The sequence below is a fragment of the Macaca nemestrina genome, chromosome 13 (genome assembly GCF_043159975.1).
Source record: "Macaca nemestrina isolate mMacNem1 chromosome 13, mMacNem.hap1, whole genome shotgun sequence".
Classification (NCBI taxonomy): domain Eukaryota; kingdom Metazoa; phylum Chordata; class Mammalia; order Primates; family Cercopithecidae; genus Macaca; species Macaca nemestrina.
The window spans coordinates 1,548,202-1,575,112 of NC_092137.1; the positions used below are offsets into that span (position 1 = coordinate 1,548,202).

Sequence of the window (26,911 nt, forward strand, 5' to 3'; positions counted from 1 at the left end):
TCATGATTGACGGCACCTGGCCCATGGGGGTGGTGGCCCCTCATGATTGACGGCACCTGGCCCATGGGGGCAGTGGCCCCCTCATGATTGAGGGCACCTGGCCCATAGGGGAGGAATCCGTTCATGATCACACCCCTTTGAAACCGAGACCCTCAGTATCTCCTCCCACCAGGCCCTTACAAAGTGGGGCCCGGGGCCGGAAATTGTTTTATTTTTATTTGAGACACGTAGTTTATTCTAAGATCTCCTTAGCTTTGGGTTTTAATCAAAAGGTAATGGGGTCACCTGTAGATCTCCACAGCTAACATCTACTGAGAAGTCACCAGCTCACCGCCACTCCTAGGGTGCAGGCTCCGGCCTTCGGCTCCCATTTCCAGGTACAGAAGCAGAGAGTCAAGGGGCCTAGCAAGGTGTCTGTAGCCCTGGAGCTGGCCGGGAGCCCAGGCCTCCTGCCACCCACCCGGGAGTCCTCACACCACAGGGCCCACCTCCCTCACTAAGCAGGGGACCCTCCGAACCCACAGCAGCCACACCCGCCTGGGGAGTGCTCCTGGGGGGCCGATTTTGTCTTTGCCCCTCCTTGGAAAACAGTAGCCGTTATCTTGCAAACGTGGATCCGTTTTCCTTCTGCTCCACGTCTGTGCTTTCCATATCCCATGTGAACACCAAAAACAGAAAACGTTTGTGAATCTGATTTAATTTCCAATATGTGGGCATTTGACAGGATATTATTCTGAGCAGATAATTCTCATTGGTGATGTTGCTCTATGAATATTCATCCGGAAGTTTTCTTTACGTCTTTTAGAAGGAGGACTGGAAAATGCTCAGAATCCCAAAAGGCAAGGAAATGAAATTACAAACATCATGTCTTTTTTTTTTTATGGAGAACCATGCACCAAGTATGTCTTTCACTCAGATGTATGTCTTGAATGCAGGCTTTGCTCATACAGAGCACACGGGGTTTTCACAACGCTGAGCCAGGAGAAATGAGTGAACTCTGGCAGGACGAAAAGCAGAGAAACCTTTAGAAAAGATCAGGTGAGACACAATTACAGCTCAAAGTTAGAGTCTCCAGCCACTGGGTGCAAACAGATTTTTCAAGAGCGGAACTGGATTTGCAAAGCCCAGAGATTATTCTGCAGAAGGATAGGCTCCGTGGAAAAAAGAGATAGAAATTAACCTAGTGCTTTGGGAGGCCGAGACGGGCGGATCACGAGGTCAGGAGATCGAGACCATCCTGGCTAACACGGTGAAACCCCGTCTTTACTAAAAAATACAAAAAACTAGCCGGGCGAGGTGGCGGCGCCTGTAGTCCCAGCTACTCAGGAGGCTGAGGCAGGAGAATGGCGTAAACCCAGGAGGCGGAGCTTGCAGTGAGCTGAGATCGATCCGGCCACTGCACTCCAGCCCGGGCAACAGAGCGAGACTCCATCTCCAAAAAAAAAAAAAAGAAATTAACCTAGTGGTGGGTTGTGACAGAAGACAGTTAACACAGTGAGGTCCAGTTTTAATGAGAATGAGACAGCAAGTGGTTTTGAACATTAGGAATCATATTTTTAAATGACTCACGTGAACTTTATTTTTCTCATTTTATGGTCTGAATTTCAGTGAATTCCAAGAACATTTTAGTTATCAAAGGATAAAATATCTAACTAAATGAATTTCACTACAGAAGAAAATAAAACATTCTCAGCATATAAACAAGTTTCTCCAAATCTTACTTTCAGTGTTTAGTTGAACTCTGTGTGTTTGAATATGAGACACCAGTCAGCAAATGCCTTCTAACAATCGTCCAGTCACTGATACTGCCCAGGACCTGCTGTTTGCATTCTCAGCCTATTTTCATGTGTTTCTTGACTGTTTTCTTCCTCCAGGACTCCCCGCGTATCACAGCAGTGCCAGAGGAATCCCGGCAGTCAGCCGGAAAGCTAGTTTACCCCTCCGGGCCCATAGTTCATGGGAACTGATGTTCAGCTCCTCTGATAGCCTCTCATAAATGTACAACCATGAATCCTGCTCTGCCCTTGCTGGTGGAGGGACCATTTGATTGTTGTCCTTTCAGACAGATAAAAGTTAGGGCGGGGTTTTTCAAAACAGATACAAGATGGAGAACATTTCCATGTTCTGTTTGCTCCTTTCAGTGTTTGGGACAAGAGATAGACAGGTGGAGAGTACATAACCCCTCCCCCAACACCCACAACCCCCGCAGGTTTCCAACCTGCCTTGTAAATACTGTTGTCAGCACACAAGCTGTCAAAAGCAGAGGAGCCGAGGCTTGGAAGACTGTTGGCTTAGGAGTTGGGAGAACTCTATCCTTTCTGAGGTGACCACAAGCAAGTTTAAACCCGTGTGAAGAATGTACCATGTTTGACTTTTTTTTTTTTTTTTTTTTTGAGACAGAGTCTCGCTCTGTCGCCCAGGCTGGGGTGCAGTGGCCAGATCTCAGCTCACTGCAAGGTCCACCTCCCGGGTTCACACCATTCTCCTGCCTCAGCCTCCCGAGTAGCTGGGACTACAGACGCCCGCCACCTCGCCCGGCTAGTTTTTTGTATTTTTTAATAGAGACGGGGTTTCACCGTGTTAGCCAGGATGGTCTCTATTTCCTGACCTCGTGATCTGCCCATCTCAGCCTCCCAAAGTGTTAGGATTACAGGCTTGAGCCACCACACCCGGCCCATGTTTGACTCTTTTGCTCATATATGGAAGAGAAAAAGTCGCAATCCCTGTTCCCCACCCCCTCACAACCTCATTATGGGCATCAGGTGAGAAATCTGGGAGAAAGTTCTCAGCAAAGCAGGAAAAGCGGGTTTTCAGATTTGAGCCTGTGCCTGCCATCTCTAAGGCTGTCCTTATCCATGCATCCAGGTGCCTCCCGAAGTTATGAATGGAGTCCGTGCACACACGCTAGAAAAGCAGCAGGAAGCATTCACAGGCAGCCCCGTTTCCCTAAGGAAAAGCACTTCCTGTCTATGAAAAAGGCCCCGATAGATGTGGGGAGTAGACATATATGTTCCTCATTTCAGTGAGGCGCTTGCAAGCACACCCTGTCACCAAGCTGGAGAAGTGCACATGGAAAACGCAGGTTTATGGTGGAAGAATGAAGACATGCCTGGCACATCGTGAGGACCATGGCTAAGTCAGAGACAGGGAGGTGGGATATGCTGAAATACAGAATTAACAGTTTGTAAAGCCCTTAACAGGTTAAAACCCTGGGATAAACTAACACAATCTGTTTAGAGAAGAAAGTACTATAGTTGAATCTAAAAAAAAAAAAAAAAAAAAAAGATTCAAGGGGAGCCCAGTCTCCCAAACAGTAGCTCTTGGGAGAAGCATGTGAAGCATTTGGGTGAAAATGTTTTTGATCCATTCAACAAATATTTGTAGAGCATTAACCCCAGGGCCAGGCTCTGTGACAGGTGCTGCAGCAGAGGAGCCAAGGATGGGCAGCTTGGATGGGTGCCTTGGGTAGATTGGCACCTTGGATGGATGGGCATCTTGGGCATCTTACATGGATGGGCAACTTGGATGGGTGCCTTGGGTGGATGGGCAGCTTGGGTGGATGGGCAGCTTGGATGGATGGGCGCCTTGGGTGGATGGGCACCTTGGATGGGTGCCTTGGGTGGATGGGCAGCTTGGATGGGTGCCTTGGGTGGATGGGCAGCTTGGGTGGATGGGCACCTTAGGTGGATGGGCACCTTGGATAGGTGCCTTGGGTGGATGGGCAGCTTGGATGGATGGGCACCTTAGGTGGATGGGCACCTTGGATGGGTGCCTTGGGTGGATGGGCAGCTTGGATGGATGGGCACCTTAGGTGGATGGGCACCTTGGATAGGTGCCTTGGGTGGATGGGCAGCTTGGATGAATGGGCACCTTAGGTGGATGGGCACCTTGGATGGGTGCCTTGGGTGGATAGGCAGCTTGGATGGATGGGCAGCTTGGATGGATGGGCGCCTTGGGTGGATGGGCAGCTCACAGCTGCTGAAAACGCTGATGTCATCCTCATGCCCACCATGAAGGAAGATGGGCAGACAACGGCATGACCCCCGACACACACCTGGAACCGATCAGTTCACACAGGAACTGGCCTTTTGTTCTGGGAGCCATGTTTGAAGGACACTGACACACTGGTTCTCAACAGGCAGTCACTTTTGTTTCAGGTGCTTCCTTTAGAACACCTCCGCAGCACATGTCAGGAATTAGGGTTCTCATAGAGCAGATCGGAGGCTCCTCTGTGTAGCCCTCTGGACAATCTGTACGAAGTGCACGGTAATGTTACCACCTTAGCAGAATTTCCATAAACTGGATTATATTATAATGGATTTTTTGTGTTTTTAATCTTAAAGCTCAGAGTCAATACTCTTTTCTCAGTATTAATAAAAAGAGAGTGCACATATGGGAGTTTGGGTATGAATACGGGATAGAATAAATATAACTGACCTTATACATGTATCCTACACACTATCTCTACTATGTCATTTTTTTCCCTATGAAACTGTGTGAGTCTGGGTGGGATGTAATGAAAGACAGGCTACGTGAGTCTTCGAAATTCAGGTTATCCCAAATCTTTTCCAACATGACAATCTTTTAAAAAGCATATAGAGGAATACCTACTTTGTGCAGGGTATGTAATAATGAAATGTCACAGAAAACTCAAACAGAAGAAAGTGGGGGTGGCATTTTCACCATTGTGGGAATGATCCGCCATCCAGGACACAGCCTCAGCATCTTTTCCTGTGCCTTTAACTTCAAAGGTCCACGGATAGTCCAAGCTCCAGGCCGGCAGGTATCACGATACGCACACTTACATACAGTTGTTTGTGGTGAAGAAAAAGTCGAAACAGTTTTAAGATGAATATATGTAGCTTCAAAATAATTAAGCCAACTGTAGATGATATTCTAAAAGATAAGCTGTTACCTGAAACATATCTTGATGGGCCGTTTCAGTTCCAGAACTAACGTGCTGAGTGTTGTAAACAGCAGTTCTTGCCCAGTGGCAGATCTAAAAGCGCCTGTGTCCGTTGGGAAGAAGAACGGTATTTAAAAGCCGCCTGAAATAAGCCACGTGGGAAAACAAGTCCACTGCCGCCGCTCCCACAGTCTCTCCGCTCTCCCTGCATCAGCCAGTGGCTCACACTGAGGACCAACAGGTGAAATCACGTTGAGAATTCCCAGCAGAACCGTAGTTTTCTCCCGGGCTGGTGTCTCCAATCAGCCCTGTGGCTGTTCCACGGTGGGCGGGGGAAAGGGAGCTTCGCAATGATTTCCATCTGGGTCAGGAGAGGAAGAATTGCCCCCGGCCAACAAGTATCCGAGACCTGGAAAGGCCGTGTGAGCAAACAGACAAAAACCTGCACTCGCCTTCCTTAAACTGAGGGGAAATCCTGGAGAAACGCCTTGCACACTCAGAAGCAAACGAGGGAGATGGTCACGGTGGCCAAGTCTACAGGTCACCTCTGTGGCCACTTCCCTCTGGATGAAGCCCTCAGCCGTGGTCTCCTCTTCACAAGACTCTAAGGAAAGATAATTCAGATGGAAATCTTTTTTACCCTGACTGTTGGAAATGCAATGATTGTTACTTCAAGGATTGAAGGCAAAGGACTGGAAACACGCACTCAGCTCAGCCCCTGCCTTCAGCCGGCGCCAGAATCCTTCCTTGACCCCAGCCTCACCGTGAGACACCCGGCCCTTCACTTAGAAAAGGCTCCATCAATCAGCACCTTGGCGGCCACTACCCACCGTCCACCTGGTAGGAGTTCTGTGTTTTCCTTTTTCTTCTTACTGAACGGGCTGAATTTTTGAGAAAGTTAATCTTTTGTTGTCATTCCCAAGTGTGTTACAAACTTAATAAGTCGTAGAAACCATGGTCGCCGTGTTTAATTTCTTCTTTCTAGGACAAGCATGCATTTGCCCCTTTCAGGTTCTAAGTTTTAACTGACAAAATTTGAAAACATTTCTGCAAAAATGTTGATGAGGATTTATTTGAAAAGAACATCATACCAGAAAACATGAGCCCTGTAATTTATAGAGAAACCTTTTCTTTTTTCTTTTTTTAATTGAGATGAAGTCTTGCTCTGTCACCCAGGCTGGAGTGCAGTGGCTCAATCTCGGCTCACTGCACCCTCTGCCTCCTGAGTTCATGCCATTCTGCCTCAGCTTCCCAAGTAGCTGGGACTACAGACACCCGCCACCGCGCCCAGCTAAATATTTTTTGTAGTTTTAGTAGAGATGGGGTTTCACCGTGTTAGCCAGGATGGTCTCGATCTCCTGACCTCGTGATCTGCCCACCTCGGCCTCCTAAAGTCCTGGGTTTACAGGCGTAGATAAACCATTTCAACAGATATTTAAGAATAAAAAAACTGAAAATGTTGATTAAAGAGTTTTTAAATTTTTTTTAGTTTTTAAATTTTAAAAAGGGAAAAAAAATCATCATGAAGAAAATTGCATTAAATTACTTTGACCACACATTGCTTAGGGCTGAAAAATAATGTCAGCTAGACAGACAACAGGAGAGATGGGGTCGACTCAGACCTACACTGGCATAGGAAACTAGTGAACTAGGACACTCACCTTGGTCGTGAAAGGGAGGATTTATTTTGGTTCACAGTATCGTAAGCCAAAACGTGACCGAAGTAGATCTCAATCAATTAGAAGTTTATGTTGCTAAGATTGAGGATGTGCCCAGAAGAAAGAAACACAAGTCCCAGTGGGACCTGTGACCTGAGCCTTTTCCAAAGAGGGTTTGGGGAACTTTAATTCTTAACGGGGAGAGAGCAAGCAGGAGGGGAGAAGGAAAAGGAGGGAGGGCAGGTGGTGGGGCACAGTGAGGCTCATGGCTACATTCTCGTGGGCCTCTGATTAGCACTCAGTGAATCCACCTTTTACATAAGGTAAGGTCAGCCCGGGAGATCACAGCTGCCTGTCTGGGAACAAAAGGGAGGCAGTTTTTGTGTGACACGGGTCCCAAGCTCAGTCTTCCCTGTGGCATCGTGCGTTTGGGGTCCCAATAGTGTGTTTCCTTCACCGTGTCTACGTCGTCCTTACAAAACATGTCCCGAGCACCCTCATTTCCAACCCTGCAGGCCTTGCTCAGGCCTCTGATTCTAAACCCTAGTTCTGGTTTTTGGGGAAGCCACTTCCTCACTGCAAATCTCCGATTCTTTTGTTTGAGACACCAGAGGTGGGAAGACAGGAGGATTTTTCCAGTCACGGACAACGAACGTTTCTCTAATGCTGTGCGTGAGGGAATGACAGTGTTTCATCCAGCACAACGGTGCCTCTTCAGTGTGCCGTGCCCGACACCTGCAGCCCAGCTGCTGCAGGCTGCGTTTCCTGACGTGGGACACCCGGCACATACTTTGTGGTAATCCCTGGAAATAAAGACGAGCGCTGCACCATCTGTTCCTCCGAGGAGTTAACAATCTCGGTGTTTTCTTCGTAAATTCAAATGATCCATTGCAGATCTAATATATAAAACCCGCCATCACTGCACTGCCTGCCCCAGGAACCAGGGCCACCCAAATGTCTCGCTCTGAAACTGAGACTTGGGGTGTCTCCGCTGTCCTTATTCCTTTTCAGTGAACGTTCCCACACACGTCGATGTGAACTGGATTGACTAGATATTTTGCTCTTTTAAACAGTATTTTAGGGAGGTTCCTAAAAGTTTCTTTGATTTATTAAATACGTTATGAAGGAACTATTTTGTCATATTCATAGAGATTCGATTTCTACTTAGCCATTGATCCAAAGTGACATTTTTGCTTATCGTGGCATGATGAACCTTCTGAAGTGAGGTGTGGTCTCAACATGACCCACGACGATTACACGATTACACGGGGCATTCGCGGGTGCACGAGCATGGGGCTGAGGCTGTTCCTGACGGTGCCCAGAGGAGAGAGCCTGGTCTGAACAGCACCGCCCGCTCCACACGGATGGCGCAGGGCAGGAGCTTTACCCTCCACCTCCCAACCCATGGTCGAGCACCCTTCACACCACCCCCGTCTCCCATGAAAGAAGAGTAAAGACATTTAACAAAAAGCGATATTCTCAACAAAAAGTGATTTTCTTTAACAAAAAGTAAAACAACAGGAGGATGTTGTTTTAAAAGCTAAACAAAAGTAAATAATTCTGATAGTGAAAAGAAAACCAAATTCATATATCTAAAAAAGGTAAAATTCCCAAGGGCACTGGCAGGACAACAGTGATATTAAAAACCAATGAAGACAGCTTTTGGTCAGGGCTTTACTTAAAAATTACTTTATATTTGGCAAAGACAAAATAGATAATACGGTATTCGGCTAGGGAAAAGGATGTGTATTTTATCGGTTCCCACTGGTGAATTTACACCAGAGTAAGAGCTCAGCCATTTAAATAATATTTAATTTTTTGTGTGTGATAAAATGTTTTCTCCCATAGTAAACTGTTCCTTTAAAACTGGAATTCAAAGTAAATGCAAAGCAGAAAGTAGCTCCACAGTGCGCCCTTCGGGTAAACCGGTCCTCCTGCTGCCTTTAGATCAGCGCCTCAGGTTATTTTTCAGCCTGACTTACACACAAAGAAGAAAGCCGTATGCATTGGAATAGAGTCTCTCTCTCACGGATTATTCTGGTAGATTTCAGAAACCCTACAAGAGTAATACGGGGAGCCATGGCTCTTTTTGTGATGGCTGTCACAGTTTTATGAAAGACATTTTCAAAAGTTAGCCTCAAGGAGATTCTGGAGATTTCTGTGCTCTCAGGAAACCTTGCCACGGCTCAGAAGCAGAAGTGAGCGGCCAGCCTTGTCCACTTATGGAGAGGAATTTTCTGCACCTTCACAAGAGCTCAAAATGAACCCAGACAGAGTCTTTGAAAGGACAAAGGGCAGGGCCCAGGAACCGGGCTGTGACTCTGCCCTGCCTCTCTGCTTTCGGATCCTGTGTCCTCAGAACCCACCAAAGTCACGTCGGTCTTGTCGCCACAGGTTCTCCTGGCCCTGGGTGAGCCACGCTGGGAGAGTTAGCACCAGCAGGGAAATGCAGGCCGGCGGCCGGGAGGGTGAGCTGCAGCTGCCCCTCTGCACCCGGCGCTACGTCCACTAGCGCGTCTTCACCCAGGAGGTACTTCCTCATTCTCGACTTCACCCCCAGCTCCAGACTCAGAGTATGAAGAACTCGAGTGGTTGCCTGACATGGTTTGGCTGTGTCCCCACCCAAATCTCATCTTGAATTGGAGCTCCCATAATTCCCATGAGTGGCGGGAGGGACCTGGTGGGAGATAATTGAGTCGTAGGGCGGTTTCCCATGTACTATTCTCATAGCAGTGAATAAGCCTCACAAGATCTGGTGCTTTTATCGGGGAAGCCCCTTTTGCTTAGTTCTCGTTCTCCCTTGTCTGTAGCCATGTGAGACATGCCTTTCACCCTCCGCAATGATTGTGAGGTCTCCCCTGCCATGTGGAACTGTGAGTTCATTAAACCTCTTTCTTTTTAAATTACCCAGTCTGGGGTATGTCTTTATCAGCATGAAAATGGACTAATACATTGCCTGTTTATATTTTTAATTGGCAAGTGCCCTTAAGTTGCTGGAGAGTGGGGCCAGCTAACTACAGCCCATGGGCCAATGCTGGGCCCCTCTCCGGTTTCTGCAAACCCAGCCTCACAGGAGTGCAGGGCCTTCGCTGGCCGTGGTCAGAAGCTGCTTTTTCCCAGAGGTGTGGTGCTGAGCAGAGGTGATGGAGCCCCATGGCCTGAAACATTCGTTGCCCCTTCAAATGTGCCTGTTATCGATGGCTCAGAGCACACAGCACCGTGCTTAGTGGCTGATGGCACAGGGTCATTTGCCACCTGTCCTGGGGGCTGTGAGTCAGGTGTCTGAGAGAACATCAAATGTGGGATCTCTCCGGGGTTGCCCAGGCTCGGCCAGGGCTGGAGCACCTGCCTCTAGGGCGGCTGGGACTCCGTGCTGCCCTCCCCGGGAGGCCCTGTTCCTGTCCATGCGGCCCGTGCTGGTGCAACAGTGGGTGGACAGAGATCTGTGGGAATGCTGTGCACCTGGCGGGGGGTTCGTGCCTGTGCTGCTGCAGTGTGAAGCTGCAGTTTCAGAAGGTCCAAGAGATGTTATACCCATTTGGCAGAGGGCATCTGATTGGATTCTGCCTCCCCTTGTTCTGGGGAAATTAGGCGGAAGTTGTTCTGCTCCTCTCAAAGGCGGCTCGCTGAACCCTGGCAAGGCACACACCCTTGAGTGGATCAGTTCCAGCACTTGGCGTTGACTTTGGAAATCTGAAATGTCTGTGATAAGCCAAATAAACTTAGATTTGTTTTATTTCATTTAAAAAGTGAAGGCCCCAGAACTTTGGGAGGCTGAGACAGGCGGATCACCTGAGGTCAGGAGTTCAAGATCAGCCTGGCCAACATGGTGAAACCCAGTCTCTACTCAAAATATAAAAATTAGCCAGGTGTGGTGGTGCACACATGTAATCCCAGCTACTCAGGAAACTGAGGCAGGAGAATCGCTTGAACCCAGGAGACGGAGGTTGCAGTGAGCTGAGGTCGTGCCGCTGCACTCCAATCTGGGTGACAGAGCAAGACTCTGTCTCAAAAAAGAAGAGTGAAGGCAAGGAGATTAAACGTAAGAGCTAGTAAGCTCTGATCTTGGTAGGAATGAGTCCTCTTGCCATACGTGAAGATCAGCCCAGGGCTTGCCCAGGGCCGGAACCATCCCTGAGCAGGCAGTAGATCAAACCAGACTGACCACGAGGCAACTGGAATTCAGAAGGGAGCCGTAGAATGCAGAGGGCTTCACCAGAGGCCACTCGGCTCTGGGGCCTCCAGACACCTCTCAGCTCCTGTAGGTGACGTCTCCTCACACAGATGTGCTTCGATAATCTCGGGCCTTCTTGTAAACCAGGGGGTTGGTACAGCTCACAGCCTTCCATCTTCCCCAGCACTTTCCCCGTGTGGGGACTAAACACAAGGGTCTTCCAGGCTCACTCCTCCTGGCAGAACACGGCTGCTCACACATGTCATAATATTATTTAATATAATAATTTTTATATCAGTATTTTTTCATTTAGTAAAGAATCTTTGGACTTTCTTAACCTAAAGAAATAACTTTAAAAATGAAAATACCAGGCATAACAAAATCTTTGTAAAGAGATATTTAGGGGCAGACATGTGTCCTGTCAACCTTAAGACATCACATTTTCCAAGATCTGAGTACTCAGAGTCAAGAGTTTTAAGAACAGCATAGTTCGCAGTTTGGTGATAAATGACATCAAATGTCTCATTACTACACTGACTGAAAATATGTCAAATGTGACTTTAAAAAAGATTAGGTAGAATATCTGTTTGCTCCTTATTTTATTTGATAACCCTGAAACACAATTTTTCCAATGAAAATATAATTTATTTTATAATTTCCTTAAGATAGCCATATAATATTAGAGTAAAACAAACGGTCATGTTCATCATTATATTCTGAAAAAAAGTCTATATTTGAGGCATTTGTTACTATCAGAATGTCTCTCCTGATACGGGAACACATGATGAAAAGAAAATAGTAAATAAATTGATCCAGTTTTCACACAATCACAGCCCCCAGCTGAGTTAGGACAGGCTCATTCAACGGGCTAGATGCTTCCATAAGGATAGGTCTCCTCCGGAAAAAGCAAACATATCCAGAAGAGAGGATGTCTTAGGCTGTTCTTGCATTGCTATAAAGAAATACCTGAGACTGAGTAATTTATGAGAAAATAGGCTTAACCGGCTCACAGTTCTGCAGGCTGTGTAGGAAGCGTAGTGGTATCCGCTTTTATGGAGGCCTCAGGAAGCTTCCAATCCTGGGGATGGCAGAGGGGAAGCAGGTGTCTCACATGGTGGGGGCAGGAGCAAGAGAAAATGAGGCGACAGGAGGTGCCATAGACTATATATATATATATATATATATACACACACACACACACACACACATATATACACTTTAATTTCTGGGATACATGTGTAGAACGTGCAGGTTTGTTATGTAGGTATACACGTGCCATGGTGGTTTGCTGCACCTATCAAGGTAATGCCATTCAATTCATAGGCATGGGCAAAGATTTCATGACTAAAACACCAAAAGCAATGACAACAAAAGCCAAAATTGACAAATGGGATCTCACTAAAGAACTTCTGCACAGCAAAAGAAACTATCATCAGAGTGAACAGGCAACCTACAGAATGGGAGAAAATTTTTGCAATCTATCCATCTGACAAAGGGCTAACATCCAGAATCTACAAAGAACTTAAATTTACAAGAAAAAGACAACCCCATCAAAAAGAAGGCAAAGGATATGAACAGACACTTCTCAAAAAAAGACACTTATGCATCCAACAAACATATGAAAAAAGAAGCCACAGACTTTTAAACAACCAAATCTCATAAGAACTCACCATCCTGAGAACAGCAACGAGGGGGTGGTGCCAGACTCTACCTGAGAATCCACCCATGATCCCATCACCTCCCACCAGGCCCCTCCTCCAACACTGGGGATGACATTTCAACATGAGATTCGGGCGGGAACACAGACCAAAGCATATCGGACAACTTCTTTGATCAATCCATTGCTTTATGTAGAAAAATGTCAGAGTCTTCACTAATAAAATTTTATGGTATGATGATTTCTTCTTGAAAGATGTTTCGTGTTTTAACCCATTGATGTTAACACGATGATGTGCTATGGGATAAGTGGAGAATTAAATGTGCAAAATCATATCCTTTTAGGAGCTAAAGGACCACGTAGTTTGGGCATGCGCCTCTAAGTGATGTGGAACTGAGCTCCATGACTCAGGTGTGCTGCAGCCTTAATGTCCTCCTTTGCAAAATGAAAATAACAAGTGTCTCTACCTCATGAAATTGTTGAGAATTAGAGAAATTGTGCCTGGCAGCATAAGCACACACAAAAGCAGCTGTAAATTGTGGTTGCTTCCATGAGGATGGGAAGACGGAAGAGTTTTTACCCCAATCGCAAGGAGGCACTGGCAGGGAAGAGGTCACGTGCAGTCTACCTTTTGACCATAAGAAGCTCCCCGTTGCATTAAACCCTTTAAAATGTGTCTCCACGACGACTGCACCACCCACCAAGCAGAGGCCACCGGCGATGCCCACGTTGAACCCAGGAGCGTTTCAGTCCCACTAGGGCACAGGAGGGGCACTGCCTTTCAGAATAACTGTCAGCTGGCTTCTGTGACAAACGGCTCCCAAGTATAAATGACAACACAGATATTCCTGGCAGGGCAGCTCCACACAGTTGCTCTTTTCCAAGAGGTGATTCAGGAATGTAAGCTTCCTCCTTGGAGGGTCAGCATCTTCAACACAGAAACCCCAAGGCCACTATGGAAGCAGAGAGAAGGGGGCACACACCCCTCCTGCCCATGCTTTACTGGCCAGCAACAGTCACTTGCCTCCATGAAAACCTGAGGCATCATGTCTTCATGACGAGAAATATCATCTTGTCAAGTGCCCAACGGAAAACTAAAATATCTTAGTGAACAAAGCATTGTCTTTACCACAGGTACCAAAATTGGTGAAGCTGAACAGCTGCAAAGGATACAGGCAGCAAAGTGCCCCGAAACTCATGGAGAGAACCTTGCCAGGATTGCCACAACCAGGATTCCAGGAAGACCTGGACTACATAGATACGTAAAGAAGAATATGCTCTTTCCTCCCTTAAGCATCCCTTAGCCAGGAAAGCCAACAGGCTCACAAATCCCAGCCAGCCTGAGAAGGCTGCTCATTGCCTGTGGAGCGACCTCATTCCCAGCAATTTGCCAGCTTCGACTCTGATAAGGTAGGAAGACCATTGAAAACTGCAACTTCACACACAGAGAGGCTACGAGAACATGCCGTAGCTGTTTTATGGTTTGAAGGCATAGAAATGAGGAGTGGCTGCCCGATTGTTCCCAGCTCAGAGGAGACACAGAAATGCCTGCGGTGTTACCTGTGGGAGGTGGAAGATGCTGAGCCTGCTCTGGCAAATGCAGCCACAGGACCCCTGGAGCCCAAACCCAGAAGTCAAGCCCTGTCTATGGCACTCCCCTGCTAGGACAATGACAATATGCTCACACTGTCTCACTCTGCTCCTTCCCAGACCCAGAAACCAACATCAGATGGAGCGGACTCAGCCTGGGTCTGGAATGCGCCATGATGCCTTGTAATCACGCAACACCAGCCCCTCCAATCAAACAAAGTGGGAAGAGGGGCCTTCTTCGAGTTAGACCTGAATGGACCCTTCCGAAAACGAAATACCTCAGCATATCCTTACAGATTACAGAGTGCGTATTTTCAGATTCAACACTATTCTTTCTTCAATGGGAAGCTGTTTAAAAGGAAAGAGTCGAGTCTCTGGAATCGTAATACCTAACATTCATAAATTGCTTCTCTAGGGAGCTCAGCGTGCACTGGAGACAGCGCTAACCACATTCTTGGTATGCAGGGAAGGAGCACATTTGCTGCAAGGATGTTGAGCAGATCAACAATTTCTTAGCAAAGAGTCATGCTGAATGAACCATCGAAATAACAGCGCCGCTTCTTCCATGTTTAGGTGTGGTACAGTCTTTGTAGGGTTCTCACCCTGATGCTTCATTTGAGTCTTGTCACAGTCCCCAAGGCACATCAAGCAGGCATGGTCTCCCTGTTATACGGATAAGTAACCTCTGAGAAGGAAGGAGGCCTCCCCGAGCCATGCCAACCCCAAGCTGTAGCCAGAGCTCCCCCCGCCCTTCCTCCCCTAGGTCCAGGTGGCCATGCCAACACCTGGCTCAGTGCCCACCACAAGCAGTGGGCAACTTGCTACTTCTCTTCTCCTTCGAGACTCTGCTACTGACCTTCTGAACCACCTCCAAACTAACCTCATAAGAATGATACAATGGACCTGGGGACTTGGGGGAATTAGTAGGAGGGAAGTGAGGGATAAAAGACTACATATCGGGTACAGTGTACACTGCTCAGGTGATGGGTTCACCAAAACCTCAGAAATCACCACTAAATAACTTATTCATGTAACCCAACACCACCTGTTCCTCAAAAACCTATGGAAATAAAACACTTTTAATAAAAGAGAAAGGGGGTGACAAAAAGTGGGCCTGTCCCTGGGCCATGTGGGCAGCCTGGGACCAGCAAGACATGGGAGGCCAGGCCCCAGAGAGCCGAGGGGTAGAGGCCAGGGGTAGAGGCTGGAGCCTCTGTGAGACCAACTCACTCCCCCCGACTGGAAACCAAAACATGGAAATGCGTGGGAAGTTGGCATCTGAGTGGCGTATGGTTTGCCTTTCTGCCTGTCTTCCGTGGAGTCTAGCATGAGGGTCTCAGAAGCAGAACCTTCTGTTTCCTTCCCCTGTGTTAATGTTCCCTCTGCCTCTGTCTTCACCCGTTGCTCTGTCGTTGCCAGTCAACTGTGGGCTCATCGAGCATTAGAATTGCATGGTGTGGGGATGAGGTCCTAGCTGAAGATATACTCACTGATGTGATGACCATCTCCTGGTACCAACACCAGCTCCCGGCTGGAGAAAGTTCACCATGCAGTGATGTCTGTCACATACCTTTGCCAGACTAGGCCTGTCATTTGTTAGTCATCTAAACAAAGTATTTCCACCTGCACCTTCCTGTGCAGGTCAGAATTTTCTAAAGAAAAGTTTAGGGTACATTTTTGCCCCAAATAAGTGAACAAAAATCAATTGGGGGATACATTCTTGTTCTAAATAAGCAAACAATTAAGAAGTTTTTTGTTTTTGTTTTTGTTTTTTATTTTGCTGACAGCCGGATCTCTGGGGGAAAAACAACCAAACAACATTTTGACAAAGCCGGGCTGGGCTGGCAGCTCACTCAGGAGGGGCAGGGCCTGGCTCAGGTCAGGTCTTCCTGGGGGAGACCGTGCTGGGATGAGGCGACAGTAGCACCGTGGGGAAGGGGCGCTGAGGGCGTCTCAGAGAGCAGAGGGCGTCTGAGGAGCCCATGGCCAGTTCTGGTCCTGGCCAGGGCTAGTGAGGTCTGGTGTCCGGGTTATTGGTTTTCAGGACATTCGTGGAACAAACAAATGTGTCTGCAACTTCATCTTCCTGGGCAAGTGTTTCCCGGAGAGTAAAGTCATGTTCAGAGATGAGAGTTCTACTTCCCAACTGAAACTGAAATCTCAGTTTCACTTACTCATCCACGTGTCTGTGCCTCAGTTCCCTTTCATGTAACGCGGGAAAAATAACATTACTTTCCTCGTCAGATTGTTAATTAATACAAGTAAAATATTTAAACAGTCTTGGTGGGTGGAAATGTCTGCAAATGCTAGTCCTTACCGTGGTGATAATGATTGGCTCAGTAAGGCTTCCTCCAAGCCATGGCATGCTCTTACTTGGGCCGTTTCTGTCCCCAGAGCCACTCCTGCCACTGCCAATCCATTGTCCTCCCCTCCTGGCATCCAGTGCGTGGCTCTTCCTCCCTTGCTTGTTTCCAGGAATTCTTTCCACCTCAGACTAAAAGCCTTTTACACAACACAGCCTCCTCTGACCTGCCTGACCCTGACTAGGTCAGCTCTGACACTGTGGTATTTTAGAATTGTTTCATCAGTGATAAGCAACCAGGACACTTAGATCAAATTGTCTTTGGCTTTGGCTTGCTGTTTGTCTTTTCCAATAAGCCGCCTTTTCTTCCCAGGGACCATGCCTGGTTTTTCACCATGGTGTCCCCTTGTGTACAAGATGTTAAATGGTTATTTCTTTCTTTTGTTTTTCTTTTTTTAAACTTTAAGTTCTAGGGTACGTGTGCACAACGTGCAGTTTGATACACAGGTATACATGTGCCATGTTGGTTTGCTACACCCATCAACTCGTCATTTACATTAGGTATTTCTCCTAATGCTAACCCTCCCCCAGTCCCCCCACCCCGTGACAGGCCCCAGTGTGTGATGTTCCCTGCCCTGTGTCCAAGTGATCTCATTGTTCAATTCCCACCTATGAGTGAGAACATGTGGTGTTTGGTTTACTGTTCCTGTGATAGTTTGCTGAGAATGATGGTTTCCAGCTTCATCCGTGACCCTGCAAAGGATATGAACTCATCCTTTTTTATGACTGCATAGTATTCCATGGTATATATGTGCCACATTTCCTTAATCCAGTCTATCATTGATGGACATTTGGGTTGGTTCCAAGTCTTTGCTATTGTGAATAGTGCTGCAATAAACATACGTGTGCTTGTGTCTTGATAGTAGCATGATTTATAATCCTTTGGGTATATACTTAGTAATGGGATCTCTGAGTCAAATGGTATTTCTAGTTCTAGATCCTTGAGAAATCGCCACACTGTCTTCTACAATGGTTGAACTAGTTTACACTCCCACCAACAGTGTAAAAGCATTCCTATTCCTCCACATCCTCTCTAGCATCTGTTGTTTCCTGACTTTTTAATGATCACCATTCTAACTGGCATAAGATGGTATTTCATTGTGGTTTTGATTTGCATTTCTCTGATGACCAGTGATGACGAGCATTTTTTCACGTGTCTGTTGGCTGCATAGATGTCTTCTTTTAAGAAGTGTCTGTTCATATCCTTTGCCCACTTTTTGATGGGGCTGTTTGTTGTTGTTGTTGTTGTTTCTTGTAAATTTAAGTTCTTTGTAGATTCTGGATATTAGCCCTTTATCAGATGGGTAGATTGCAAAAATTTTCTCCCATTCTGCAGGTTGCCTGTTCACTCTAACGGTAGTTTGTTTTGCTGTGCAGAAGCTCTTTAGTTTAGTTAGATCCCATTTGTCTGTTTTTACTTTTGTTGCCATTGCTTTTGGGGTTTTAGTCATAAAGTCCTTGCCCATGCCTGTGCCCTGAATGCTATTGCCTAGGTTTTCTTCTAGAGCTTTTATGGTTTTATGTCTTACATGTAAGTCTTTAATCCATCTTGAATTAATTTTTATATAAGGTATAAGGAAGGGATCCAGTTTCAGCTTTGTACATATGGTTAGCCAGTTTTCCCAGCACTATTTATTAAATAGGGAACCTTTCCCCATTTCTTTTTGTCAGGTTTGTCAAAGATCAGATGGTTGTGGATGTGTTGTGTTATTTCTGAGGCCCCTGTTTTGTTCCATTGGTCTATATATCTGTTTTCGTACAAGTACTATGCTGTTTTGGTTACTGTAGCCTTGAAGTATAGTTTGAAGTCAGGTAGCGTGATGCCTCCAGCTTTGTTCTTTTGGCTTAGGATTGTCTTGGCAATGTGGGCTCTTTTTGGTTCCATATGAACTTTAAAGTAGTTTTTTCCAATTCTGTGAAGAAAGTTATTGGTAGCTTGATGGGGATGGCATTGAATCTATAAATTACCTTGGGCAGTATGGCCATTTTCACAATACTGATTTTTCCTATCCATGAGCATGGAATGATTTTCCATTTGTTTGTATCCTCTTTTATTTAATTAAGCAGTGGTTTGTAGTTCTCCTTGAAGAGGTCCTTCACATCCCTTTTAAGTTGGATTCCTAGGTATTTTATTCTCTCTGTAGCAATTGTGAATGGGAGTTCACTGATGATTTGGTTCTCTGTTTGTCTGTTATTGGTGTAGAGGAATGCTTGTTATTTTTGCACATTGATTTTGTATCCTGAGACTTTGCTGAAGTTGCTTATCAGCTTAAGGAGAGTTTGGGCTGAGATGATGGGGTTTTCTAAATATACAATCATGTCATCTGCAAATAGAGACAATCTGACTTCCTCTTTTCCTAATTGAATACCATTTATTTCTTTCTCCTGCCTGACTGCCCTGTCCAGAACTTCCAATACTATGCTGAATAGCAGTGGTGAGACAGGACATCCTTGTCTTGTGCTGGTTTTCAAAGGGAATGCTTCCAGTTTTTGACCATTCAGTATGACATTGGCTGTGGGTTTGTCATAAATAGCTCTTATTATTTCGAGGTACATTTCATCAATGCCCAATTTATTGAGAGTTTTTAGCATGAAGGGCTGTTGAATTTTGTCAAAGGCCTTTTCTGCATCTATTGAGATAATCATGTGGTTTTTGTTTTTGGTTATGTTTATGTGATGGATTATGTTTCTTGATTTGTGTATGTTGAACCAGCCTGGCATCCCAGGGATGAAGCCAACCTGATCGTGGTAGATAAGCTTTTTGGTGTGCTGCTGGATCTAGTTTGCCAGTATTTTATTGAGGATTTTTGCATCAATGTTCATCAGGGATATTGGTCTAAAATTCACTTTTTTGTTGTGTCTCTGTCAGGTTTTGGTATCAGGATGATGTTGGCCTCATAAAATAAGTTAGGGAGGATTCCCACTTTTTCTGTTGATTGTAATAGTGTCAGAAGGAATGGTACCAAGTCCTCTTTGTACCTCGGGTAGAATTTGGCTGTGAATCTGTCTGGTCCTGGACTTTTTTGGTTGGTAGGCTATTAATTATTGCTTCAATTTCAGAGCCTGTTATTGGTCTGTTGAAAGATTCAACTTCTTCCTGGTTTAGTTTTGAGAGGATGTATGTGTCCAGGAATTTATCTATTCTATTTTTTTTTAGTTTATTTGCATAGAGGTGTTTATAATATTCTCTGATGGTAGTTTGTATTTCTGTGGGATTGGTGGTGATATCCCCTTTATCATTTTTTATTGCATCTATTTGATTCTTCTCTCTTTTCTTATTTGTTCTTAAACAGATACTGAGGATGAAAACGAAATATGTGTAATATTTTACATTCATGAGTGTGTAGAGTCATATGGACCCTTTGTCATCACTGGCTTTACTTTAAGGCAAAGGTGACTGACTTAGGTCATTCTCACACTGCTATAAAGAAATATCCGAGACAGGGTAACTTATAAAGAAAAGGGGTTTCACTGGCTCGTGTTCCTGCAGGTTGTAGAGGAAACAGCAGCTTCTGCTTCTGGGGAGGCCTCAGGAAGCTTCCAATTGTAGCGGAAGGCAGAGGGGAGCAAGGCGTCTCACGAGGCAGGAGCAGGAGGAAGAGAGAGAGGAGAGGGAGGTTTTGCACACTTCAACCACCAGATCTCACAAGAACTCACTCACTGTGAGGAGGACAGCACCAGGAGGATGCTGCTAACCCATTCGTGAGAATTCTCCCATGCGTGAGAAATCACGCAGTCACCTCCCACGAGGCCCCTCTTCCAACCCTGAGGACTGTCATTCAACATGAGGTTTGGGTGGGGTCACGGATTCAAACCGTATCAGTGACTTTGCAGAGTTAAGATCAGGTCCACACAGGACCTGGGTGGAAGAGGCAGGGGTTGTGGGAGGGCCTGGGCCAGGCAGGCGGGGGACCCTTGTGCTCAAGGACACCCTGTGAACCTGCTATCAAGCTCAGGGACAGCTGTGAACCCGCTGATATCAAGCCTACCTTGAAGTCTGTTCAGTGCTCTTCCAAATAAGGCCTGTGGAAATTCTCATGAGAAAATCAAGGCAAAAACTGCAGAAATTCAACAAAATAGATATATAGGAGATGAAAAGAGTGTTCCTAATTTGAAATGTCACTACTTTATAGACAAGAAAATGCTCACTTGTGATTATTGGAGTACAAATAATGTTTTTATGTTTCCAATTATATATTAGATTACATGAGAATTAGCTAAATCATGGTGACATTTTTAAATATTTTACTTCTTCTTTACTCATTTATTGCTATAAGGACACTATCTGAAAAGTGGAGCTACTATTTATTTCAATATTTTAAGTAGACTGTGAAAGAGAAAACAGACCGAAGTAATTCGTTGGTGTTTAGGTGTCAAGGGGGCTTTAGTAAGCTTTCAAATACCACTTTCAACTTAAGCTGCTTATCTCCTCCATGTGGCAACTTTCAGTACTTCCAAAGTAGGAGTTTTACCTAGAAATCATTGACAAAATATGTCCAGCAGCTCCCAAATATTTCACTATATCCAGTATCCCCTTCCACATTGAAGCATTTAGCACAATATGGAGTTGTCCCAGGCTTGAAAACTATGAACATGGTGGAATATTAAAGCTAAAGTTGACAGGAAAACACAAATATTGACATCTTATACATTTCAGCTATTTTTTCCTGTAACATAAGAACCTTGTAATGGAACGTATAAAGGGGAAATCAGCACTCAGATGGTTTCATTTTGACGAGCATGGAGGGTACGTCATCAGGCTTTGATGCTGCCTGCACTGAGCAGAAGCACCTCGATCTGCCAAGACATCAAAATACAGGCTGGCCCGGCCACCACAGACAGGGAAGGCTGGATTCTCTGAATGGGATGTGGAATGGGCAGGCAGGGCCTACTGGTCATTAGGTGCCTGGATCCAGACCCACCAAACAAACGTCCCTGGGAATACTCCTTTAACACTTGAAGCATGCATGTCTCACCTGTGAGATGGAGAAAGTATGTCCCCCAGGCCAGTGGGGCTGGGATTGGAGAGGATGGAACAGGCAAATGCAAATGTAACAAAGCAACCTTCAGGGCCACTGTCCTGGACGCATGGACCACACATCACCCAGGCCCTGCCCAGAGAGTCCTGCCTAGTCTAATGCTCTGCTGTCACTGGTCTGAAATGGTTTATAATTTTTTGGGAAGGGGCCACGGGTTTTTAATTTGCACTGAGCCCTTCACATTCTGTAGCTGGTTTGCAAGTCGCATTGGATGGGCCGTGAGAGTGTTGAGATGCGGTTAGATTTGCAGGAGGGAACTCAGGGCACGCACCCACCTGACTCCAGGCTCTTAGTCACCACGCAGGGCCTCTCCTGACCCTGAGGCTTCCCCTTCCTCACACACCATATGTTGAATTTTCCTTCATAATTCACAGCTTTAGTTGAACAAGAGTTTTCTAGGATGAAAAAAAAATTGCAGAGTTTTTTAATTTGAAAACTTTTAAATGTCTTACTACTTTTCCTCCATTGCCTGTTGGTGCAAAACAAACACAAATGAAGCCTCAGCCGCTTCTCTTTCTCTAAATCTCCAGGCAGCTCCATCCCGGGTGTGCCCTTGGAAGAGGCGCAGTTTGCTGCACAGAAGCTCTGGCATAACTCAGAATAAAAAACTCATTTCCCCAACCAGCCAGCCACACTCTAATCCAAGCAGAACAGCTTTAGGGATGCTCTGACACAAACATTTCCCGTGTGACCATTTAAGATTTTATACACGCTAATAGTCTTCCTTTAAAGAATAAAGTTTGCCTTGGATTATTAAACAGTTCTGCATTTAAAGGTCGCGGGGAAAACTTAAATGGCAAAATGAAATGAAGCAAGGCCAAAGTGTCTTTTATGTCTAACATAAAAAAATTGGTAAATAATGCTATGTATTTTTGATAGATTTAAGAGCTAAAGTTCCTAATTTTTATGTATAATAAAAAACATAACAAAAGTCTCTCCATGTGAAGCGGCTTTGAGTGGCGTTAGTGAGTGATCTGGTTTGACTGTGTCCCCACCCACATTTCCTCTTGAATTGTAGCTCCCATAATCCCCATGTCATGGGAGGGATCTGGTGGGAGGTAATTGAATCATGGGTGCAGGTTTTTCCCATGCTGTTCTAGTGACAGTGACTAAATCTCACGAGATCTGATGGTTTTATAAAGGGCAGTTCTCCTGCACATGCTCTCTTGCCTGCCGCCATGTAAGATGTGCTTTGGCTCCTCCTTTGCCTTCTGCCATGATTGTGAGGCCTCCCAGCCATGTAGGACTGTGAGTCCATTCAACCTGTTCCTCTCTATAAGTTACCCAGTCTGGGATATGTCTTTATTAGCAGCATGAACACAAACTAATACAATGAGGAAGTAAGAAGAGGCTGAATTTCCTACATAATCCAGACACTTTCCGTCAGCTGCCACCACACTCTGCTCTGCTGGAAGCTCACGTGGGAAGAGTCTGCCTGGCACAGCTTCCCCAGGCCCCATCTCCCTTTAGAAAGGGCAGACACCAAGGCTGGGGGAGGAGGCAGAGGGGAAGCCAGCCAGCACCCTGTGGGTGAAGCCCTCTGAGCCACATGGCCACAGTGGCTAGCAGGGTTCCCCAGGAAGGAGGAGCTAAGAAGTAATCTTCTGGGAAACTCAAACCTGCCCCAAGAATACTGGGAGTTGAAGGGCACAGACACTAGACCAAGAGAAAACCAAGTCCCATGAAGCCTTTACCCAGTGGGGCCAGGGCAGGAGGCCTGGGTCTCAGGACAGCTCCCGGCTCTGAGATTGGCAGAAGTATAGACATCCTACAGTTCACAGCAATGTCTTCCACAGCTGAGAGCGTCTCTGTGCATATGTCTGCCGTCTGCAAATCTGACAGTGCTAGAATACTTTTTGATTCAGCAGTGGAGTAATGTTATATTCTAATGGAGCCCATTGACTTGTACGCTAGAAAGGACAGGTGTGGTTATGTTCTAGCCCCACATAAACATGGAGGGAAGTTGCAGAACGAGCCACTGTTCTTTCCCTCTGGGCATCGTGTCACAGGGAGACACAGTCTCATCCCAAATCCCACCTTTGCCATCAGGTAGGGAGCACGAGCCCCGGGTTAGAAGCTGTCAGTGTCTGTTAACAATCGAGTCCAGCTGGCCCGCCCAGGACCCAAGGCAGGCTTCTTGTGTGGGCAAATGAATCCAACCTTGCTCCATCGTTCCTCATGAAAGCATGCAATTTTAAAATAAAGCCACAGAAGTTTAATAGATATGTTAAATAGTTAATGCATTATGTAGGATCATAGAACTTGGACTCGGTGTTTCTGTGGTTTATAAAACATCCGCATACTTGTTTTCATTGTATCCAAATAAAGCGTATTTTCCAAGTGAGAGTTGCTATCCATTCCAGACCCTGTACTCACTTACTGTTGGAACATTATCAAGGCTCATTTTCCTTATCTGAAAGGTGGAAACAATAGTAGGTGCCTCATAAAGATGCCGTAAGGACTTAACACCTGCCAGCTTTATCCGTTTTAAGATCTATTGATAATTAGAGTTCACATACAGGAGCCTCAGCTGGGGAAAAACTCCAGTTCTGTCTATATTTGCCACAGTAGCTTGTCTCTGCAAATTTCCTTAATTCAGAGATTATCATTGCTTCCCAACCAAGTTATCCCGTTTTTACTGCAGGAAAACACGAGGAAGCACAAATCTGAAATGTAGGGCATGACAAGGGAATTACTGACTTCCATGGATATGTGAGGACGCCCTCCCTGAGTGCCCTGAGAGCCTGCAGATGCTGCAGCCTGGGAGAAAGATACACCATTCCCTCACCAGGCAAGCCTTCAACATTTGGTAAAGCCATGCTCCAGTCCAGACGGACTCCCATCTTACGTTTCCTAGCTCCAGCTGTAGGCTCGAATTCAGTCTGGAAAGACACAGCCAGCTCTGGGCCCTCTGTCATTCTTGAGTTTGAAGAAAAGCACAGAGGCTCGTTCCAGTCTGTGCTGGAGTGTGGCCTGTGGAGGCAGAGCCGGGAGGCCCTGCTGCTTCTCTGGTCCTCGTTGTTGCTCTCCCAGCCTCCAAGCCTCCCATCCCTGGGAGAGAAGGGGCTCCTCTATCCTCCTCTCTCTGCCTGGCAGTTGGCTCCTCTGCTTTGCCCATCAGAGGTGTGTGTTTTCCTCTCTGCACAACGCCCGATATTCTCTCTCCTTCCGTCAGCCCCCAGCAGAGCATTTTCCAACTCAGACACACGTCAGAAACTCGTTTTTCCAGCTCCCATGGGGCGTACCTGGGGTCAAAACTTCCAGAGTTCCAATTATGCACCTTGTACAGAAAAAAGTATTTCCCATGCCACAAACAAGGGTCCAAGAATAGTAGCATTCCACACATTTCCAGGCATGCAATTTCATCTCTTGGTTAAGCCCCACTTCCAGACAGTGAAGGAAAATAAATCCAGTCAACTCCAAGAAAAACCAGGCATCAGTTTTCATTCCCCCTCACTCAGGGGTGACTGTGGAGAGGGACAGGACTGTGGCCAGGGCCTCCGTCTGCCCCCCACACTCTGCTGGCATCTCCCCATCAGTCCTAGGGGAACCACAGATGCCTGCTGGCACCCAGTGATGTGTGGCGGCCTCCCTGTGTCTGGCAGACATGGGGCAAGCAGGCAGCCTGGGGCCCATCTCCTGACTGCTGCGCTGCCCAGAAACTACTGTTGCCTTTGGGTCACTTCTATGCCGGCTCTGGCACCGCGGGAAGCTTGTGGGTTTGAATCAGGCCCTCTCCCCAGACACCCACACCGCACGTCCGCCTGGCTTCCCACTGCAAACAAGTCTGGCCACCCCCAGGCACCAGCTCAGAAGCAAAGACCACTCCATGGGTTCTCAGACCTCACCCAGTGGGGGGCTCCTGCTGTGGCTCCAGCATTGCAGACAGCACAGGCGGAGGCCTCCGTCCCTTCTCTGCTTCCCAACAGCTCAGCATCTATCTAGTTGGGCAGGGAGGGTCTGGGCAAAACTGCAGTGGGAGAGGTCGGGAATATCACCTGGTTCATGTGCAGGCCAGCCCTGGTTTCCTCCTGTGCCGCTCGCATGGGGGTCTCTGTCTCTGGCTTTGTGGGGGTGCCATTCCCCCAGGGAATGGAGTGCTGGGGCCAAGTCTCTCCTTGTAGCCCCTGCTGAGGATTTGGGGGGGCAGGGAGTGCGGGGTGCGAAGAAGGTGCCTGGAAGGTTGTGCCGCCTCACCTGCAGCCATGACCCAGGACTGACAGAGGGTGGGGGCGCCGGCACCGAAGCTCCTCGAGCAGCCACTGCCAGGGCCCTTCGGCAGCTCCAGGCCCAGGAGGCTGGGCTCTGCCTGCAGCCAGGCCCTCGCCTCCTCTGCAAGCCACGCTCACATTCCGCTTTCCAGGAACCAGACCAGAGACATTTCTTCCCTTCTTCTGTTTCTTGGAGACCAGCCCCACCCTCCCTGCAGGTGCATTTCCCAGGTGGCGTCTGCAGCTGTTGTTTCTGCAGGACAGGACTGGGTTCACCCATGCCCTCCTCTGTTCAGCCATCCCTCCCTCGTCTGCCCCAGGCGAGTCCTCATGAAATGTCCAGCCTCCCCGAGGGAGGCACAGCCACGCGCTCTCCAAGCCCTCCTGGGCATCATCACCAGACTGCGTTTTCTGTGTGGAGCTTCTCGAGCAGCATCAGCAGCCTGACGACGGGCGTCCGACTCTGGTCTTTCCAATAGAGCAGCCCCTTATCCAAGGGAGAGTCTTTCCAAGACCCCAGTGGACACCTGAAGCCGCGGAGAGAACGAATCCTATGTATGCTGTGTTTGCCTACACACACCCACGGTAAAGTTTAGTTTATAAATTAGGCACAGTAAGGCTTGATCACCCATAACTGATAATAAAATAGAATAATTATAACGATACCCAGAATGGTGTGTGATTTAAAACCACGAATTGTTTATTTCTGGAATTTTTCATTTAATATTTTCAGACTGAGGTTAACCACAGGGAACTGAAACTGCAGAAAGCAAATCTGAAGATCAGAGGCCCTGCTGCCCGCCCTTTCCGTCTCAGCAGATCCCCAGCGCCTCGGGAGCCTCTCCCATCGAAGGGCCTGGGGCTCCTGCCTCCTCCCCACACGTCCTCAGTCCGCCTTCCTGGAATGAATTTCTCTGAACGACACCTGCCTTCACTCACTCACATCTCTCTAGGAGCACCAGGTTCTGCAAATAGAAATACAGCACGTCAATGGGTGTGCAAGACAATCCTTTTACACTGGAATCTTATTTGTTATTTGAAATTCACGTTTAGGTGAGTGTCCTGCATTTTACCAGTAGCCCCACCTAATGGGAGCTGCCACCCAAGGCCACCACCCTTTCCTCTTCTCCAGCCAGACGCCCCTGGGCTCTCTTCCCCTTCCCAGTGTGAACATTCTTGACCTTTATTTTCAGCCCTCATGTGGCACTGTCCCTGTCTGCTTTCTGCAGTAGCTTCTTACATTTAGAAAAATTATGTTTGAAATGTTATTATCAAAGATAGGGGGAGAGGCTCCTAGGTTATAAAAAATACATG

The 26,911-nt window shown here is 46.9% G+C and overlaps 1 protein-coding gene and 1 long non-coding RNA gene across 2 annotated transcripts in view; one reads left to right on the plus strand and one right to left on the minus strand.

Moving 5' to 3' along the window:
- The window catches only part of LOC105497556 (syntrophin gamma 2), a 564,393-nt gene that overhangs the window by 394,057 nt on the left and 143,425 nt on the right, over positions 1 to 26,911 (plus strand). The gene's annotated exons all lie outside the window — the stretch shown is intronic.
- On the minus strand, positions 4,005 to 5,044 carry LOC139358003 (uncharacterized). Its single transcript, XR_011612184.1, has 3 exons — positions 4,916 to 5,044; positions 4,684 to 4,800; positions 4,005 to 4,250 (listed from the first exon to the last, which is right to left on the minus strand). It is a non-coding gene; the product is annotated as an uncharacterized lncRNA (long non-coding RNA).